This window comes from Heterocephalus glaber, unplaced genomic scaffold (assembly GCF_053883595.1).
Source record: "Heterocephalus glaber isolate CG9 unplaced genomic scaffold, H.glaber_assembly_v1.0 deba00001689, whole genome shotgun sequence".
In the NCBI taxonomy this organism is placed as follows: domain Eukaryota; kingdom Metazoa; phylum Chordata; class Mammalia; order Rodentia; family Bathyergidae; genus Heterocephalus; species Heterocephalus glaber.
This window is the reverse complement of record NW_028258414.1, coordinates 1,659,600-1,680,069: the sequence shown is the minus strand read 5'-3', so window position 1 is coordinate 1,680,069 and position 20,470 is coordinate 1,659,600. Positions and strand designations below refer to the sequence as shown.

General features: G+C 39.2%; 1 protein-coding gene across 2 annotated transcripts in view; it reads left to right on the top strand.

Moving 5' to 3' along the window:
* Positions 1–20,470, top strand: part of Aldh1a2 (aldehyde dehydrogenase 1 family member A2) — an 88,508-nt gene that overhangs the window by 3,693 nt on the left and 64,345 nt on the right. The window contains exon 1 of one of the 2 annotated variants that reach the window (XM_087199233.1): positions 18,321–18,339. The exons of the other annotated variant lie outside the window; for it this stretch is intronic. The gene's annotated coding sequence lies outside the window, so the exon portion shown is untranslated. Of the gene's footprint in view, positions 1–18,320; positions 18,340–20,470 lie in introns of those variants that run through there. 2 annotated transcript variants of the gene reach the window in all.

Genomic DNA, 20,470 nt, shown 5'->3' with positions numbered 1-20,470 from the left:
CCCTGGAAATTTTTATTTTAAAAGATGTGTGTTTCATTCCAAACCTTTTTTCATGATTGTTTTGATCATAAATTCTCAATCAAGCTTCATGGTAATGGAAGACTTCATGTGTTTAAAAAATACTTGCTCATAAGAAAATACTTTCCTGATGTTTGTATCATCTTCATTTGACCTGGGGACATGAAGCCATTTCAGTCATAGAACTTGGATTAGATAGTTCCCTTAGGGTCTTGCCCTAATGCATTCTGCTACATGGAATCACCATTCCTCAAGCATTCCTGGCCCTTTATTTCTATAAAATGATGAAAATGTAAATAACATTTTATTGTGTCATCGAGGCACATCCGTTCAGTTACAGATTGTCTATGTCTGGTCTGGGACTACATGGGCAGAGTTGAGTAGTTGTAGCAGAGACCACGTGGCCTGCTACATTTTTTAGAAAAAGTTTACAATCTCCCCAAAGGCTCTTAGTTAAAATAAACCTTTGGTCAAATTCTAGTCAAAAATGTCCTTAGCTATGTGGACTCAACCTGTAATGTCAGATTCTGGAAATGCAGGGATGGAGAACTATATATGGCCTCTTATCTCAAGGAGTTTCCTCACTGAATTTCAATTTTTATGTGTGTCACAACTGAAGTAATAGTACCTGCCTTATGGACTTATTATCTGAACTCAGTGGGGAAGTATGTGAAAGAAAGTGACATTTAATGGCAGTCAACCAGTGTTAATTCCATTGCATGTTTGCAAAGTAATGATTTCATTTGGGTTATTATAATTAATTATACCTGTATGTCAAAATTCATGGAGGCCCATTTTAAGAAAGATCAGAATTCTGTGACCATAATGTTTTATAAAACAAGTCATTGTTTGCTATTTTAATTACAAGAGTTTAATATTCTGAGTAGCTATGGAATATTTATGTTTTAAAAATGCATTTTCAGTGACTGGCGCTCCCTGGATATTTGTTCACAAAGTCTTGTCTTTACTAAAAAGTCATCAAGTCCAACAGTTTTCCAGCTAGTATTTTAGATATCTGATGCTTGTTCCATCATTTAGCATTACTGTGCTTGGGTGTGTATGCAGTTGACAGAACTTGAACACCGAGTTACACTTGGTCATTTTTGGTATTTTGAGCAGTTTGGACAAACATGTTGCCTACTCATTGGTACATAGATCTGGAAGTCTGTCAGTGTTTGAGAGCATTCTGCAAAGGTAGTATCATCTGACAGTGGGTGGCATCTTAGCTTATGTAATTTAAAACTCAAGAAACTTTCACTGGTTCTGACTTTCCAAATAATGCATGGAATTTTAGGGAGAGTCGCCTTTCCAGAAGTGAAAGCACCAGGCAGTGACTATGTTGAAAGCCTTCCTACCTTGTCCTTAATGTCTTTATTTGCTGTGGCAGGTCATTTCAAAGCCATTCGTTTTCCCCAAACACCAAATCTAATGCATGTAGAATTGATCACTATAACTCCCCCCAGTTAATTTTTAATTGCCTTTTCAGACATACTTTCAAGGCCTATTCCATTGTCTTTTCAAATATATGGATTATCCAAATTAGAAATTTCCCATCTCTAACATTTTTCTACTACTTGTTTGTCTTACTTTAAGATCAAGTTATATTTCAATTGTTTCTCTTCAGCATCTTAAATCTCAGCAGCTTATTTATACAGGTCTCTGTTGTGTCACACGATTTGAAAACACTTCCAGCCTTTGAAAACTCCAGTTGGAATAATAATTGGGTGGTTTCAGCACTCCACCTTTTGCTGGGCTCTCAACACTGGGCTGGGGCTAAACGTGAGGATTAATTGGCTTCTGTACAATGTGGTTAAAAATTAGAATGTCTGGGAGTGGAAATTCTCATTTTATTCTGGAAGGAAACCTTCTATTTACTCTAGTTCAGCTCCGTTACCTCCAGAAATAGTTATCTGGTTTCTTTTCCTTATCTCTTCAATACCTGACTTTTGAAGGGCAAAGGAAGCTTGTTCTTTATCCCTAAGTCCCTGGAAAGGTAAAACCTACCATCCAGGTGAAACTGAAAACACCTGTTTTTCATGGATGAAAATTTAGGATATCATACAAAAATCCTTTTCAATCTTGATTAGAAAAGATAGCGATTTTTTCAAAATAATTGAAAAGATTATGTGTAATACATTTTTTATCATAACTTTCATTGTTGTAGTTCAAGTATACTGATTTCAAGTTTAATGATTCAAATTTTTTTGCTCTATGTCATTCTTAGGGAGTTCTTAAAGATTAAGTAGTGTCAGAAAATGGCATATGTTGTGTGTCTCTTCCTACAAGTAGAGTGGAACTACATCCAGGGAAATACATCTGGCAAAATATTATGAAATTACCAAAGCCACTAGCAGGCAGAAATAACCCATTTTCCTCTTCCCTCAACTTCACCACCAACACTAACAGCAAATCTACAGGCAGGATGTAATGACAGGCGGACTTAGGGTGACAGAGAAGAGAAGAAATAAAAAGGCTTTGCCTGGGAAGTTGAAATTATGAAGTACTTGTGTAAATTCATGGAGGACGACTTCAAGTCTTATTTTCATACATATGAAAGTGGGACTTCCTCACCAAACCCTTTTTGGGAAAGAAATCAAGAATCAATATAAAACTCACTCAAACCAGAAACCATGGAAATCTCAGGTGTGTTTCAAAGTCTGGTACCTAATATACCAATATAACTTGATTTTCATTGGGAGGGTTATATAATTGTATGATCTCAGGACCAGTTTTATTTTTCAGTTACAGAGCTACCTACTCTTGCTTACTCAAGTTTATTCATTTGTTTGTTAATTTAACATTCCTCAAGGCCTTTCTTATACAAAGCATTGGTGGACCCTGTCTAGCACAGGAAGATTTATAGATATAGTCCCAGCTTGGGAGCCTGAAGAGGTCTCACTTGAGCTTAGAGTGAGGACACAAGATCGGTAGCTGATGATCCAAGATGCTTGTGATGGGAGCAGTGAAAGCCCTGTGGGATAAAGATGATAAGGAGAGATTTCAGACTAAGAAGGAAGCAGTGCACTCTATTGTTAGTCATATTTGACAGGAAGTGAATTGTTGCAGTCATATTGAAAAGTGTAGACAGCAACACAGCAAATGTGTGAAACTATGCCTAGATTTGTTCATTCTTAGTATTTTACAATGCAAATCGGTTTACCCCATTGTAAGTTGAAGTGATTTTAAGTCAAAATTTTATTTAAAACACCTAACCTCCCCTGTCCCCAGCATGATAGCTGGCAGCATGGTATGCTGTGGAGTGTGAATTTTTCAGCCTCATCAAGTACATATTCTGTGATTTTCCCAGCATTGCCTGAAAGAATCATGTATCACTAGCATGGAAAAAGATCACTGTTTGAAGTGTAGTTTCTGCTGGATATGTACTGCTTTCCTACCATTAAGAAGTTGAAAAATCATTAGTCAAACTGGCACAATTCAAGGACTGTCTGTATTGCTTCTAAGGTTTTGAAAACATTACACTGAGACCTTCCGAATGAATGCCTCCCATTACCTCCTTTTCCTTCTTCCTCCCTTTCTTTCCTGAGAGGCATCTTTCTTATAGGCATATTCATCCATGCATGTATAAGTATCCATGAGAACATGTGCTATTGTAGTGCATGCTTATATACTTTATATAGATGGTACCATGCCAGATGTGTATGTGCACTTTGTTTGTCTTAGCATATTTTCAGAATACATGTACGTTGTTGGATATAATTGCAATTCATTTATTGTCATTGTTGCATATAATTCCATTCTTTGACTATATCCCAATTTTTAATTCACTGTACTATTGACATTTAAGATATTTTACCTGTTTTGCTATTATAGCAATGCTGCAGTGAACATTCTTGAACCTGTCTCCCTATATTCCTGGGAAGAGAGCTTCTACAACATATGCTTAGAAGTAATATTCCTGGCTCACGAAGTGTGTATATCTACAGCTTCACTGGGGATTGCTGAATTTCTGGTCAACAGGATTACAATAGCATTCAGCCCCATTTTCAGTATATCACAGCTCCCTATACGCTACATTCTCACCTATAGTTGGGGTTCTTGTACATATTTGCTAAACTTTGCAATCTGACAAGTATGAAATGGTTCCTCATTGCTGTTTTTAATTTGCATTCTCTTGATTTCTTGTGAGATTGAGCATATTTGAATGTGTTTCTTCACCATTTGGCTTTCCTCTCTTGGGAGTTGGTTATTTTTTCTGTGTATATGTGTTCATTGATTTGTAGTAATTCTTATATACTTGGAATTGTAATCTTTTGCTATATATATATATATATATATTTAAAACATTTTCTTCTGGATTAATTGTACAGTTTCAGATGTTTTTCTTTGTTTCTTGTTTAAGAAATGCATTCTAATTCCCAGCTTTCAAAGTGTTCTCTTTATAATGTTTTCAAAGTTTATGATATTTTTATTATTAAAATATTTTTGTCTTAACATGTAGAGAAGTAAAATGAAACTAATGTGTAAAGAATTTTTTAAAACTACATTCTGTGCAATCCCAGAGTAAGAACTGGAGGCCTAAAATGTGTGGTCTTCTCCAAGTCTGGTCTTCTCCATAATGGGAAATCCTAAGAAATCAGTTCTACTTTGATGAATGGTTTTAATACATATTGGCTTCCCTAAACTAAAGCACCCGTGCATTTCCTAAATGATTACCTTTAAGGGGCCATTGTACAAAATTCTGGGATAATATGTTTATTATTATTTATTCATGTTGAGATTCAGTTTCCCCGACTTTCTTACATTACTGTCAGAGTAAGTGCTGAAATGCTAGTTACTGTTGTGGGATCTGCTTGCCCCTCTGTCACACATGGATAAGTTCAACCTTTTGTGGCCTTTGTTTTAGATGTGGAAAAAATCACCTATCCCTGACATAAAAAGGAATTTGTAGTAGAAAGGACTTTAGTTTTCTTGAATAACTAAATACTGTGCTTTATCCTGTTCATGTAGAGAATTTAAATTATTGCTTAGCCTTGGCTTGGAAATAATGTAATGCTATAATACATTACATTTTGTTAACACTTTAACTTGTGTATTGAAGTCAGAGCCTTGTGCTATGCATTTACCTTTGGATTTGAATTCTGTAGGTGACTGGATTTGTGTCTGTGTGCCTCTAATTCTAAAGAAGCTATTGTAGAAGAGTGAAATTCTCCAACCTTAACACTGAATCCAGCCTTTCTCTGTGGGGTGAGGTGTGTCTAACCAAGTTACACTAAGCAACTTTTATTTTTGATAAAGAACTTGTATTATCTGAGGAACTATATTGTTTGCCCTTCTTCTAGATGGCACAGGTTTTGCCTTCTAGATAAATTTTTCTGTGTAACTCTCTTTTCCTATGCTGTACTATATTATAAACTCTTATTCATCCTGGTATTTCTAAACCATCTAGCTCAGTGTCTACAATGTAGATGTTTCAGAAATGTTGAATGAATACCTGCCATATTTTATTGTTATAAATAGCTACTAGTTAGTACAGCTTTCAGTGTATGATATTGAAAGTGCTTTTCACATATGGGTACATTGAATTGTTGTGGCAACCTTACTATGTGACTATTATTTTAGTATCTGTCTTTTACAAGTGATGGAATCAAGCATATTAAAGTTTAGTAAATTTTGCAGACCCAGTAACAAGAGTGGGTGGTAACTCTAGAACTCACTCTTCTTCATTCTCAGCTCATGACAAGACCAAGCACAAGAATCACAAGAGGTAATAAAATTGGCACTATCAGCTCCACTGAGTATTTTAATGGGATATGGCAAACCAATTTGACTACAAATCCCAAACTGACTTACTTAGTATTGTCTATAGCTACCATTAGCAACAATTTGAGCCATAAAAAAGGTGTTGGGATGGATGAGGACAATTTGACACTGTAGGTGTGAATTACCTGGGTCGGTGTGATTCTTTAGGCTTTGGTAAAGAGCTGCTGTTAATCACACACTGCTCTTCATAACACCTGTTTTCTTGTTGGTTTTTCCTTTAGAAAGTGATTTTCTTTGTTGCGGTTATTAGGATTCATTTGGGACTGAGGATGCATGAGGATGTTGAGTGCTAATGTGTATTTCATATTCTGTCTACTGCTTCCTTTCCTCCGCACGAGCTGTCACTTTGTGTAACTTGACTGCAACTTGTGTGAGAGAGACGTTTGCCAGTAAGAGTTGGTGAGCATGTTGTATTCTGCCTGTTGTGAAGAGTCACCTCTCACTAAGGCTTAGCTATCAGATCCCTTTATTACGTGTCACCTCAGCAGGGATGCAGAATAGAGAAAGTCACGCAGTAGCCAAACTTTATTTTAAATTATTTTTTATTACTATGTGTTTGCAGTACATAATGTTAACATTCCTTGTGAGAAGTTGGTCCATGTACATAACACATCTTAATTCCTTTTTCATGTCCTTTCCCTCCCCTCTATCCCTCTTCCCTCCATCTCTGGAGCCCCTTTGTATTTGAGATTCATCTCCCTATCTTCTATTTTCTAGCTTTTATTTTTCTCTTTATTTACATTTTGGGTTTCTCATGTAAAAGAAACCATGCAGTACTTCAGCTTGTTTGTCTGATTTGTTTCACTTACCATATGGTCTCGAGGTGTATCCATTTTCCTACAAATGAGCCAAACTTTTTAATGCAATCTGTGATAGAAGGAGGTTTGTAAATGACTCAAAATCTACTCGAGGAAAATGCTGACAAGTTGGTTGTCAGACTTTTTAAGTCAGATCTTGTCATCTTCAGATTTCTCTGTCTTCATTTTTAGGGAGAGCGTGCTTCTCCTGCTTTATTTCCTAGTTGCATATGCTCTTTCTCCCCCTTCCATCTCCTTTTTAAATTCTTACCCACGGTGCTTCTCTCCTGCCTTCCCAAGTGGCCCTCCCAGACCAGGCCTTTGATGACTTTCATTCCCTGCTTAGACTCACTGACCTGTTTTCATGGAATAGTTCGTTATGCCTGGGAACCTTTGAGGTCTGCTCTTCAGCTGTTGCCTAACTGGTCCTTAGGGAGCCAGAAGCAGTGAACCTGGAATAACCACATTTGACTTCTGGGAGCCCTCTTGGGGATTTAGTAATTACTTAATGGATTGAATTGGTGACATACTATTCCAGATAACAGCCTGGGTTGCATTAAATTGACCTTCCCAAATGGGTATTTATTGGTATACTCTTAAAAGACTACACGTGTTGGCTGTAATTACTCTTCCGCGCTTCCCTGTGCTGATAGGTGTTTGGACTGAGTGAAAATTTCTCAGATGAAAGAGAGCCTGGGCGGTAGCTCCAGCAGTCCAGTGATGTGGTCATTGCATCCAGCACATTGAACATAAATTCTGTCTTGTAAACAGCAGGGAGACAGATGACGTTCACCCACATTCTGGTATCATTACCAGGAATTCCAACAGAGAAAAAGAGAAGGCTTAGCCAAGAAGTGCACAGAACAGTGAATTTTGGAAGCCTTGATGTGAACAAAGGAGAGTTTACTGCTCAGCATTTAGAGTAGACCTGTGTGCACAGATATGGGCACGTAAACTACATTTAATTGCAACAAAACCAAACCAAACAAAAACCCCAGACACTGCTATTAATGAACGCTTGCAGAGTCAGTATTACAGAGAGATAATTTGGGTCTTACTTGTGTTTCTAACCCTGAGAGGTGTAATGGGGAAGACTAGAATAATCAGCTGTTAAAATGACAGCATATATATATATATATATATATATATATATATATTGCTTTCTTGGGAATCCTCATCATTTCAGCTAACTAAAATTTCGCACCAATTTTAGTCATCCCATTTTTAGTGTTTGTGGCATCATTTTTGTGGCAACATTTTATAGTGACTTTCACACACACACACACACATGCACACACACACCAAATCTCTTGTAAGAAGTCTTTCAAATGTAATATTATAGGTTTATTTTAAACATTTATTTTTATTATCTTTGTTAAGTAGTGTATTTGATAGCACCAAGGCATAAATTATGCTTAATGTTCAGACTAGTTTTCTTCTTGGACTTGAGTTTTCCTGGGAGTCAGTATTTTGTTGTTGTTGTTGTTTCACTCTTCTTTCCTACCTTCCTTCCTTCCTTCCTTCCTTCCTTCCTTCCTTCCTTCCTCCCTCCCTCTCTCTCTCTCTCTCTCTCTCTCTGTCTTTCTTTGTGGAGGGAGCCAATATTGTGGGTGTTTTGCCACATTATGCAGCTCTATCTTTATTGTGTTGAATAAATGAATATTTTAGTATATGTGCTGCCGAAGCGAGCAGGAATAAATGAATAAATAGGAAATACAATGGTCTGATTCCATAGATAAAATGGCAGGACTAGAGAGTGAATCCTAGAGTAAAGGGTTTGGAAACAACTTCCTTCCTTTTTTGCTCTTCCTGCAAAGAAAGTGCACACACAACTTTGGAAGCAAAACCCCTCTCCTGCCCTCCCACTCACTGCCTTTCCTTGGCATAGAAGCCCCTCAAGGTGCATCGTGGAGCAGGGAACAAGGCACGGAACTGGGCCTTGGAGGACAAGGGTTCTGACCCAAACTCTGCCCCTGTGTGTTTGTTTAGCAGACCCTTGTGCAGCAAGTATCTACTGAATTCATAAGTGAGTAAAATCGTTTGATTGTTTGTTGAGTAGCTCCTCTACGTTAGGCCATGGGGAAATAAAAATGTTACGGGACACTGGGAAAAGTCACCGAAACTCCCTGGACTTATGTTTTATTATGTATGAAATGAGAGGGTGAGTGAGATGCAATTTTTTTTTTTTTTTTTTTTTTTTGTAACAGGGATCAAACTCAGGTCCTTGCGCTTGCAAGGCAGGCGGCGGAACCACGGAGCTAAATCCCCGGCCCTGATGCAAGTGTTTTAACCTCCATATTTGTAAATAAAATTGGATTAGCAGAGCTATTAAGATTTCTTTACCCTACTCTTTAGAATTCTTTCCTCTCCTGGCTCAGAATCTAGGATTATGAAGAACAAAAAAGCAATACAGATCTTGGTTGCATACCTAGTGTGGTCTTCTGGGACCCCTATTTGAACTCAGAGCAATTTTCTCAAAAGTATTTTCCTAGCAGGGTTCAGTGGTGAACATCTGTAGTCCCAGCTTCTCAAGAGGCTGAGGCAGGAGAATGGCAAATCTGAGGCGAGCTTGGGTAACTTAATGAGACCTGCCTAGATACCAAATAATAAAAAGGGCCAGGGATATAGCTCAGTGCTCCTTAAGTTCAATCACCAGAACCACAAAAAAGAACCACCTCCCTCACCCTAGATGTTCTGCTAATTACCAAAGAGTGGTGCATGGAAATCTCTGTTAATGATTGCCCTTCTATAAACGAGCAATTAGCAGTGTCAGAAAGACCCACCAGAAATCATATTCAAATGTTTTATCACTTGCTAAACTTATAGTACCAGAAATCAGAGCAGTGATTCTTAAGAGAATTCCTCTTTGAAGTCTTAGGAAACCTTGTTTGAATACTTGTTAATAATGACAGGATGGAAAGGTTTGCTGTCTCTTCTCCAAGCCTCTCTGCCAAGCAAGGCTCAGGACAGCCATGGAGGGAGGGGTGGGAGACTCCGAGGCCATGGAGGGTGTCAGGAGCTTACAACTTTCTGCTCAGTCTAATAGAGACTTAGCACTTGGCAGGTCAGCCACACTGCTATTTGTCTCTGACCTAAGAGATCTGGAGTTCTTCACATCAAAACCACATCTTGCTGAGCAGAGATCAAACATAGGAAGGTAAGAATCTGCCAGTGATTTATCATGCCAGGGAGAGCAGCCAGGCCACACGGGGCCACTGCAAATGCTGTTGACACCCCGGCAGTTCTCATGGACACCGCTCATGTAGTGACGGTTAGTTTTTCTTGTAGAGGAATTCCGGGTCAAGCAGCAGCTTGCAGTGGTATTTCTTAGAGGGATTTAGCTCTAGCGTGAAGTTTATTCGAAGTCGTAGCAAGAGTTTTCCAATATTTTGTTTAAATGGCAAGTGGAGATTTCATGACCAAGTAATTATTAATTTGAACTTTTCATTTGATGTCTCCTTTCGTTTTTTTTTTCTGGGAAAGTGCCTGTTTAGAAAAAAAAAAAGAAAGAAAGAGGGAGGGAGAAAGAAAAGAAAAGAGAAAAATTAAGATGCTTTAAAAGCTACAAAAACATCCTTTGCTTTCTACATATTAGATGTGAGTTTAAGTTAACAAGATGAAGTCTTAAAATTATGCACAATTAAACTCATTAGTGTATCATCACATTTTATTAAATCAGGGGGCTTTAGGAATGAACTACTATAATAATACTGTATTTCAATTCCTAAGATAGGAGGAGGTACCACATAGACCTTTCTGCATATTTATAGAGGCCCCAAACAAAGAGAATGAATTGAATCACATACAAAATAGGTATAATTATGTTTGAAATTATTCCCTAAGCTCTGAGTGAAGGGATGAATTTTTAAATTTTTCATCAAAAATATAAGAATCTCTTCATTTAGCTATTTATATCAACAGATACATGAAAAATGAACATGCTACATAAAATTCAGCTTTGTTGTTGTTTACTGTCACAAGTGAATGTTTGACCTCCTTTAGAAAAATTGCTCATTTATTTATTGGTTTCAAAGCCTCTTCAGCCTTAAGTAGACTCTGTGGGTTTTAGTAGGTTTGCTTTGGACCATAAGTGAAGGATGATATTTACTTTTAGTAAATTTACTTCTTAGTAGTTGAAGACCTTAACTTCTGTTTCAGTGGAAGATGTCAGTTACACCTTTTGACTTTACTTTTTGTGTTGAGAAAATTTTCTGTAAATAGAATGGGCTTTACTGTCTAGAAGTAGTTCTTACTCTGCAAATTAAAATTCACTTGATTTCCAGAGGTGTCGCTTTATCTGTTCATAAATGAGGAGGTAATATTCTGACTGGTGAAGTACTTCAGCTGTGTACAGAGGAAGCTTAAATTCAAGAATCCAATGGAATGTGTCCTAGTTTTTACTTGGATGTTTAACATCCATGAAAACACGGTAGGATTTCCAGATAAAATATTAAATGTCTAGTTAAGTTTGAATTTTAGGTAAAGAAATAGGTTTTGGTGTAAGTATACCTCATAATTTCTCAGCGATTTGAAATACTTACATGGAAGTTTTTCTCATTGTTCTTTTGACATTCATATTCATCTGGTATGCTGTATTTTTATTTGCTAAGCCTGAACTGTTATACAAAGTGTTTGTCATTTTTATCAGCAAACAGACATCATTTTTACTTAAAATTATTTGGCATTAAAATGGAAAGAAGACTCAAGGAATACTTTAAAATCCTTATACTGGAACAACCCTAGCAATACTATTGAATAAATAGGGCAACTAGGCCGGTTGTAAAGACAGCTTAATCCCTTAAATGAATTGCTCCAAACTTCTAATTCAAAATCATACAAACAAAAACACTGAGATAAGCTAGGTGCTTTTTCAAATGGGGACTCCTGTGGCTTTGAAAATAAACACTTCACCCTCTTCCCACCGCAACACCCACGCCCACCAGCCTTTCTGATATCCTTTATTTGCAGAGGAACGGCTAAAACGAACAGCTATACCCAGAGAAAGACCGAAGACGAGTTAAACCTAGGGAAGACTGGCAAAGGAACATTTGTTTCCAAGCAGAAGACAAAATGAAATCATGTCACGTTCTGCTTTCTCAAGACTAGTAGGACAGAGCATCAAGCCCTACCCGGGCTCTTTCTCCCCAGAGATCCTTTCTCATACCACAGCTCAGATAGCCAGCTCACCTTGGCCAGTCTTCAGGGCAGTAGAAGAGGGGCGCTTCAGACATTTGGGGAGACCAGTTTGTGTGCTGCATGGCCTTCACCAGCTTTCCCTCATCTTCTCTTTTGCCCGGTAGGTCTGATTGTTCATCAGAGGGATTAGAATCAATTGAGAATCAATGAATCAATAAACAAACACAGAGCACAGGGTGGTTCACTTTAAAAAACACTAATAAATTGACTTGATTGATTACATTCAGATTCAGAATCAATAAAAAGTCTGCTCTGCGAGGCTTTTCAATGACTGAATGTACTATTTGATTCATCCAGCCCCTGGTCAGGTGGTCTTACTGTCCCAGTTTACAGATGAGAAAACAGAGCTACAGGAAGCTTAATCTACACCCCGAAGTCACACTGTCTGGTCATCTTTACACACGTGGGAGTTTGACCCACTGAGAACCTGTGAGAGGAACTAAGGCAGAGCTGGATCCCAGGGCCCTCCACACCCTGGGTCGTGCGTAATTACAGAAGGCCAGCAAGACCTCCACAAGCGTCAACCCAGGTGTTAACTGTCGGGAGCAATGCTACGTAATTTTAGGGAAAAATCATTTGATTAGGCCTAGTTCTCTTGCCTACAGGCCAGCTATGGCATTTCAAGACATAATTCCATTTTGGCCTCCAGTCACAACTGAGACCTTAATGATCCTGTGCTGCTGTGATGCTCCAGGGGAAGATTACACCAGCTGAAGACATCCTGGGAGGAACAAAATCTTCATCTACTCAGTTCTTCATTGTTCTTGGATTTCCGCTGTCCCTCAGTCATTTGTTACACTTTGTTTATCCCGATGTACAGAACTCTCTGTGAGTCATTTGTTAACATTTATTTCTCCCGATGTACTGAATAAAAGGTGCAGTAAGCTGGGGGCTTTCATCTTTGCCGCCCAGAGCAGCACTGATCAGACCCAAAGCTCAGCTTCTTCTCAAAGTCTCATTTTTTCTACCTTTTGTGTATAATAAGTTAATTCACCTTGTGCTGCCGTGGCTCACAGCAGACTAGGACTTGCTGCAGAGGTTCTAGTAATGTCCCCTTTCCCTGTTCCCTACTGTTAATAAGACGTGGAAGTTGAGGAGGAGAGGCTGGGTGAATTGGGTAGCTTAGATCAGCTGTAGGAACAGCTTGTCATAATCCTTGGAATTGTGAATCCAGTGGAACACTTGGCCTGCCCCTAATCTGGATTCTAGGTCCCTGGAATTCCCCAGGATCCTACTCTGAATGATCCAGGTAGCACTGGGTGTCCCAAGGAGGCTCATTCTGAGAAAGGGCCAGGTCCCCTTAGCTCCCCCACAATGAAGTTGGACCCAGCTCTGTCGCCTAAGCCGGGCCCTGCTGAGCTGTGCTCTGGAGAACAGAGTGTCTCTGCTCATCAGTGTCCCTTGTCTTCTAGGATCAGACCTTGAAGTTAGATGGAGATGTGAGAAACTGATGGATCTTTGCTGCCTAACGCTGATGTCTTGAGTTCCTCCTCTCCACAAGTGTCACATGGTGGTCATCACTGTGTGCTGGCATCATGTGCAGGACATGCAGAGCTTGCTGTCTGGCCAGCACCTTCCTCTGGCACAGTCACCGTGGATGGATATTTTAAAGATATTTTAGAATATTGCCTCAAGTTTTCATTTCTTTTTCTTTTTTAACTTTTTGATGAGTCTTTTGTGATTCTAGTCTGCAATCTTTTCTAGTAAAGACTTTGCCTTTCCACTTAGGATACAGCCTAAGTAGGGTTTAGGGCATGCAAGATTAGGTCTGTTATTTAAAATTAATTGATTAAAATTAGAATTGATAAAGTACTCCTTAGCAAAGCAAGCTTTGTAAAGCCACCTTTTTGCCGGTAAAAATTATGTCTCTTGAACACAGGCTATGTTTGTATAATATCAAAGCATTGCTTGAAAGTGAAAAATGCAGTTGATCATGGAGGAGTTTTTCCTAACCAATGCCGTTTGGGTGCTCTTTTCACTTTCTAGCCAGGTGTTATGGCATGAAACAAAGCATAGAACAGAAGTCCACAGAACCACTGTGCACCCAGTACACAGATATTGCAAGAGCCAGTTCGTTCCCCTTCCCAAAATTATACAAACACTTGTTTCATTATTTTACTCTATATAGGTAGACTCTTACCTAGAATTAAAATAAGGTGGGGATATTTTTCTCAAAGGTAAAAATACCCTTATTACCTTCAGTTATAATATTCAAAGGCCACTAGATTTACAGAGTACTATACTGAGGTGATAAAATTTTTATATAAATGATAGTGCAGTCTCTTCTTTCTTTTCATAAATCTCTTTTAATTACATTAAAAAACAATGGAGCAATCATGTAAAAGAAGATAGTTTCCACGTAACACCTCATCAAACTACTGTTTGGTATGTTTCATTAAAAATAATTGAAGTTTTTCATATAAATTGATCGGTCTGGCTATCGATTTGCTACCTGGTACTTTCCTCTGATCAACCCAAAGCAGTTTAGTAGCAGGCTGAGTAACCTTTAACTCTCCAAGGCACAATCTACAGCAGGGTTTAATATAAATCATTTGAAGCATTTACTATTTTAAAAAAAACATTTTATTACTGAAATAAAAGACGACAGCTTTATGTTAAAGATTCATTGACAGGAAGTTATTTACACCTAACTCCTATTAATGCCTGTGGCTTTGAGAATCCCTCAGGGTTTGGAAATTAGAAAATTTGTGGCAGCTTCTCAGTATATGCAGCCGTGGCCACTTCACTGTGGACTGAAAGTGTGAGCCTGACTTGTCCTGCTGCAAGAGTGACCACATGATGCCACTTGCATGGCTATACTTTATGCTCTGAGTCTTCATCCAAGTAGCTGTTTAGGTTTATAAAGCAATTTACATCAACTGTTAGGTGAATGTGGTCCCTGTTGACAGCATGTATTCCTTATCCCATCCCCTCCAGGAACATGGCTTATAATAGCTTTTGCATTTTTACTGCATCTTACTAGATATGTTAGGATGTAGGGGAAACCAAGGGAAGCCAGGAGACCTTTCTTCGGGGAACTTAGGGAAAGGAAAAACTTCTGCTTCAGCCAGCTGAGCCTTACCCACATTACGTGCTACCTCTTGAATTGTACAACACTCCTGTAGATAGGTCTTGTTTCTTCTCCTTCTCCTTCTCCTCCTCCTTCTCCTTCTCCTTCTCCTCCTTTTCCTTCTCCTTCCTCCTCTTGGATGTGGAAACAAAGCTCAGTGAGTTTAAGTGGCTCCCTTAGAATTTAACAAGTAGTAAAAGACAGACTGATAAATAAGTGGAGATTTGTCAACTGTAGTAGCTCCCTTCTAGAGGAAGGAATACATTCAAGGTCAATCACCTCAGTGGTCTGTGCATTCCTCTTTCTTGACTTTGTTTTGTATACATAAGACATAATGTTAACCTCATAATGTTAACCATCAAACTTGGATAAGTTAGGCAACTCTACCCTTGTCTTGGAGGGAACAGACTTACCTGTTACCATGTTATCCTGTTGGATAGACCAGCCCAATGACCTTGAATTGGCTTCTGAAAACATGGCTTTCTGACCTTTCCAGTGTTAACCCAGTGACACAATCCCATTCTCCATTCACACATCTGGCCACGTCCCTTGGAGACTATGATTTGGGAAGGGACACTTGTTTGGCAGAAAGCCTTTGTTGCAGTGGAACATTGCTCATGTTTTGAATTCCTAAAAGCATTTAGGAACTATAGGAAAGTGCTGCATATGGCATTTCCTGTTCAGGTGCCCAGATTCTAGGATGCTATGAAAAAGTTACAGAAGGAAATTGTACTAATGCTTACCTGGAGGATCTCTCAAACAGTTTCATTATGAATTTTTATTTTATTCCCTTAGCTGGGAGAAGAAACCGTGAGCCAAACAGCTGTGAGCGTTTTGTAAAGAGCTTGGCATTCGATGCCCCTCTCTTATTTAGCTTTGTATGCCAGATTCTGCGAAGGAATGTATGAAAAGCACTCACTTTAATGCGGTGAAATTGTAACCAGCTCCTAACTCAGTTGTGGTTGGCCAATCTGCTCCCTCTTCTAGCTCCCTCTACTCATCCCAAAGCAGGCCTCCCGGTAGAAAGTCATTTGGATAAGGCGTGGTCTTGGAGTCCCCCTTCCTCAGCCCTCAGATGTAGTCCTTTGGTTGTGAGAGCACAAAACTACTCTTTAAGAATAAAGAAAAATAATGTCCTATTTGGCTGCTGTCTGTTCTCTGGTGGAGTTCCTACTTCTGCACCCGAGACACTGCGGAGAATGTTTCAGGACCTCCTCTCCACACTGTCATGTTAGGAATGAAAATCAACACTTTTCCCAGCACATCTTGCCTTCAAGAAAGGAAACAAAAAATCTCTTCTCCTTACCTGTGTTGATTGTGCTGAAGAAAACAAAAGGGACTCAAACAAAATTCTTTGTACTGAATAATTTCTAAAAGAAAAAAAACTTGTAAAAGATGTAATGATGATTGTTCACATTTCTGGCCAGCTATAAAGCATGCTTTCCAAGTAAACAAAGCATTCAGGTAGGAATAAGGTTATGGGGACTCTAGTTCTGATTCTGGTGTTAATTGGGGAGTCATGACCATGAGCAAGTCATTGAATGTCTTTGACAAATATATGTAGAAGAGATTGTACCAAAGGCCCCCTCCAGCTCTGTGAATCTGTCTCTTCCTAACCAAAGCAGCCTTTCCTATTTAGACCAAGAACAATATACTCATTCATTAGTACATTTTAAAATAGTGCTTCAATGAGACTTGGCTGTTAGAATATGATCTTGACATGCTGAGTAGTTTCACGACAGGAAACTAAAACCAGGTGTTTTTCTTTGGGGGTGGGGTGGGGTGGGTCCAGCGGTTACACTGAAGACTTTGCATTGATTTCTAAATGTTTGGTGTAGAACTCTTCCACCTAAAGTTAGCTTTTCCAGGTGATGCCCTTCTAGTACATTTGTTGCCTGTTAAAATGCTACATACAATTAGGAGAGGAGGCGGCCATTTGGGAATGCAGAGGGTGGGCTCCGCGGTAGTCACAGAGGTCCTGTCGTTCGGATGCCTACGAAGCTGAAACACACACTTGGAGGAGGTGAGAGATAAACTGCGAGCATCCCAGAACGCCTAAACCTTCTTACTTGAGCGCCCACTGGTGGCCACATACGTGCTTTATCCAGAACCTCAGCGGTAGAGCAATAGAATAGTTAAGAATGGCTGATTTAATAATTGACATCTTCTGTTCAATTGATAGTAGATTCCTAAGGTGCCGGGTTGAGAAGTATTCGGAGGTTCAGCTAGAAAGGGCCATAAGCAGTGATCCACGTCTGTCACGGGGTAGGAAAGATTTGAAAGATTAAGAACACAAGCACTCCTCCTCTTTCACCTTGTGCTATAGAAGAAGACACACCTGAAAAGCAATAGCTCCTTATAAATAAACCCATAAGGCACGATAGCTTAAATAACAAACTGCAAAGTGGCCACATGACACAGTTAGTAATGGTCAGAGGAGGAGACTGCAGATCCAGTTTGGCCTCTGGGTCACAGATTGCTCAGGAGAGTGTGTAGCCCAGTGCCCAGGTAAAACCCCATCTTTGTCCCCAAAGGCTTTAGCAAGATACAGGTGGTACTACCTTCTTCTTAGGAAATTAACTCTGTTGCTGTAGTGGCCACAGTGTCTATCTGGAAACATGTTCTGGATGAAAACTTAACCTCAATTCAGACCAGAAAAAGATAGGAAGCATACAATACAAGTGAGACAGGGTTCACCGAACCTTAAGGCACAACTTCTCTGGGAAATTAGATGAATATGATTCTCAGATTCGAAGAACTTTGATTCCTGGAATTTAAAACACATATTTTCTTGGAAAAAGTATTTTCATCTTACGCACTACCAATGTGTAGGAGACATTTATTGAACGACTATTTCCACTGTGCCTTTTTTAGGCACTGGAACTACAAAAATAAAAATGACAAAGTGACATTAGCACTTGTTCTTAGTACTAAACAGTGCAGTGGGGGACATAGGTAAAATATCATAGGTCAGTACGATAGGGAGGTGGAGGTCAGCATCAGCAGATAGCTCTGTCAGGGACTTGGAAAGTCTTTACTAGGAGGGTGTATTTGAACTGAGTTTTGAAACCTGGCTAAATTTTTAATGGTTTTGCAGATAAAGAAGGGAGGGAAAAGCATGTCTATCTATTCTGACTCATAAAAGTTCATGTTGTATCTGAAAATTGGTCTAGTTTTAGTATAGAATTCGAGAGGGAGTTGCGAGTGCCATGGTCTAAATGCTTGTGTCTCCCCCAAGTTCGTATGTTGAAATCCTAATACCAGGTGACGATATTAGAGATGAGAACTTTGGGAAGTGCTTAGAGAGACAGAGACTTCAGAGCGGGTTTAGTGCCTTATAAAAGCTGCTTAAGGAAGCTGGTCCTCCTGCCACAAGAGGACAGAGTGAGAGGGCTCCCTCTTTGAAGCCGGAAGTGGGTGCTCACTAGACATTGAATCTGCTGATACCTTGGTTAGGACTTTCTCACCTCAACACCTGTGAGTAGTTTCTGTTGTTTATAAGCCATCTGGGATGGCAGTTTCTAAACCATAAAGGTGTTATTGTCAGAGTAGTTGAATAAGCTGAAGGAGGAACTTAAATCCACAGGCTTTAAGTTTTCCTGTGCCCATTTTCATGGTGCACTCTGTTCTCTGGTTCTCCCGACAGGGGCCTCTCCCATCTGTGCCTAGACACAGAAATGCTTAGTTCATTGGTCTCTATTTATATTGACATGAATGGTTCTGTTGACACTATTTTGACTTAGATTCTTGGTGAGGAATGTTCAGACATGAGACTGGAGAGATTGGTTGGGACCAGATTACGCAGGAAGAAACCAGTTTGTTTTGGAACAGTATAGACAGGCACTTGGAAGTTACATGGCATGAAGGAAGTTGCACCCAGGCACTACCTGTTAGAATTGCCACTGTCTAGGACTGAGGGGAAGGCGCCAGTTTGTTGCAATTTTTTAAAATTTCAGTTAATGTGTATTAGTGATACAATAGGTACATTCATGTAACATACTTTATTTCCACTCTCATCATCACTATCCCTCTTACCTAGACTTATCCTCTCCTCTTTATACCCTTACTCTTCTCTAGTAGTCTCCTTTCATATCATCTATTTAAAAATGTAACATTTTTTATTCACACGTTTGCAGTACATAATGATTACACTTATCATGGGGAGTTGGTGCATGTACAGAACACATCTTAATTCTTTTTTTTGTCCCTTACTCTTCCCATTCTTCCCTGTTCCTTCCAACTGTTGCTTGTCCTTCCTATTTGCAAAAGCTCTATTTCCGTTTCTTTCTTTAATTCATTTTTCCTGTCTCCTTTCCCTTCCCTCCTTTCCCCTACATGGTTTCTTTTATATGAGAAACCCAAAATACAGAAATAAAGAGCAACTTTTTTGATTCAACATATGAGAGAAAAATATTTGTCTTTCCAGTGTGTCTTATTTTGCTTAACATGATGATCTCCAGTTCTATTCACTTCGCTGCTAATGACATGATTTCATTTTTCTTTATGGCTGAATAGTACTTCATTGTGTATATACACCACATTTTCTTTATCCATTCTTCAGTTGACAGGGACCTAGGCTATTGCCATAGCTTTGCTATTGTGAGTTGTAACTCAGTAAACATGGGTATGTGGATATCCTTTTAGTACGCTGACTTTAATTCTTTTAGGATTATACCACACAGTGGTGTAGGTGGACCAAATGGTGGCTCAGTTTTCGGTTTTTTGAGGAATCACCACAGTGATGTTGCCAGTGGCTCTACTAATTTACATTTATACCAATAGTGTGTAAAGGATTCCCTAGCATCGTTGCCAGCATTGATTGTTTTTTTATATTCTTGATGGTAGCCATTCTCTTGAGGGTTAGATGGAATTTCAGTATAGCTTTGATTTGCATTTCTCTGATGGCTAATCATTTTTTTCGTGTACTTATTGGGTATTTGTAGTTCTTTTGAGAAGTGTCTGTTTATTTTACCATTTATCAATTTGGTTTTTGGCAGAGACTTTTTGAGTTCTTTATATATTCTGGATATTAACCCTTTGTTGGAATGGTAGCTGGCAAAGATTTTCTTCCATTCTACAGGTGGTCTCTTCACTTTATTAATTGCTTCCTTAACTGTGTGGAAACTTTTTAATTTGATGAAATTCCCTCTGTCCATCCTTTGAGGTTGTAAATCCCAGCTTCCATGCATTCCTACCTGTGGGCAAGTTCTTTAACCTCTCAGAGCCTCACTTCCCTCATCTGTACAACAGGAGGCAGGAGTGCTCCTTCTGCACATGCAGCTGAGAGGATTAAAGGAGTCAGTGTGTGAGCAGGGTGTGTTGGCACTGAGGCAGGAGGATCGCAAGCTTGGGCCAGATTGGACTACTTGGTGAGATCCTGTTGTAAACACCCCACCCCCCCACCCCCTGCAAAAGAGTCAATTTGTGTAAAGTGTCTAGAACCATGGCTGGGCATCACAAGGACTCAGATGTTAACTTTTATTATTATTCCCTTGATCAATTTGATCTTCAGTTCTGACTTTCCAGTAAATGTCCTGCTTATATTTTCCCTCCTGCTTTTGACCCAACAGAACCTGGATCTTTAAGGTTACATCATAGGAGAGAAGAG